At 48.0% G+C, this 1,084-nt stretch overlaps 1 pseudogene across 1 annotated transcript; it reads right to left on the bottom strand.

The window, feature by feature from the left end:
* Positions 1-142: 142 nt before the first annotated feature.
* On the bottom strand, positions 143-816 carry LOC100951732 (annotated as a pseudogene). The gene has a single exon (XR_001161036.1). The product of XR_001161036.1 is annotated as a 60S ribosomal protein L13a pseudogene (transcript).
* Between the last annotated feature and the right edge of the window lie 268 nt (positions 817-1,084).

Raw genomic sequence — 1,084 nt, 5'->3', positions numbered from 1 at the left:
TATCTCAAAGTAGTTTTGATTTGCATTTCTCTGATGATTAAGGATGATGAGCATTTTTTCATATATCTGTAGGCCATGCGCCTATCTTCAGAGAAGTTTCTCTTCAAGTCCCTTACCCACTCTGAGATGGGATCACTTGTTCTTTTCTTTTCTTTTCTTTTTAAGGAATAAAGTCTTTATTGGGCTCAGACCAGGAGTCCGTGGGTCTTGAGGACCTCTGTGTATTTGTCAATTTTCTTCTCCACGTTCTTTTCAGCCTGTTTCTGAAGCCTTGTAAGCTGCTTTTTCTTCTGGTAGTGGATCTTAGCCTTCTCCTTCCTCGTCTCCTCCAGGGTTGGTGTTACTGCCTGGTACTTCCAGCCAACTTCATGTGCCAGGCGCCCCAAGTAGGCAAACTTTCTTGTAGGCTTCAGACGCACAACCCTGAGGGCAGCAGGAACCACCATCCGTTTTTTCTTGTCGTAGGGTGGTGGGATCCCATCGAACACCTTGAGGTGGTCCAGGGCAGCCTGGCCATGCTTGGTCTTGTGGGGCAGCATGCCTCTCACAGTGCGCCAGAAAATGTGGCTAGGGGCCCGGAAATGGGAGGGGACATGGGATGGGTTGGTGTTCATCCATTTGCGGAGGAAGGCCAGGTACTTTAACTTGTTTCCGTAAAAATTGCCAGAGATGTTGATGCCCTCACAACGCACAACTACCACCTTCTGGCCCAGCAGTACCTGTTTGGCCACAATGGCCGCCAGGCAGCCTAGGAGATGGCCTCTGCCATCTAGCACCAGGACCTGCCCCTCCGCCATCTTCGGCAGTTGCCTGGGAAAAGCCACTTGTTCTTTTCTTGCTAATACATTTGTGTTCTCCGTGGATTCTGGTTATTAAACCTTTGTTGGAGACAACCTGAAAATATCTTCTCCCACTCTGAGGGCTGTCTGTTCGCTTTACTTACTGTGTTCCTGGCTGTGCAGAACCTTTTTAGTTTGATTAGGTCCCAGTAGTGTATTTTTGACGTTGCTTAAATTACCGGGGTGTCCTCCTCATAAAATATTCACCCAGGTTGATTTCTTCAAGAGTTTTCCCTGCACTTTCT

The sequence above is a fragment of the Otolemur garnettii genome, unplaced genomic scaffold, assembly GCF_000181295.1.
Source record: "Otolemur garnettii isolate 467f Iridium unplaced genomic scaffold, OtoGar3 scaffold00011, whole genome shotgun sequence".
NCBI classification, from domain to species: Eukaryota; Metazoa; Chordata; class Mammalia; order Primates; family Galagidae; genus Otolemur; species Otolemur garnettii.
Note: the sequence above shows the minus strand (reverse complement) of the source record. Positions and strands in the feature narration are given on the sequence as shown.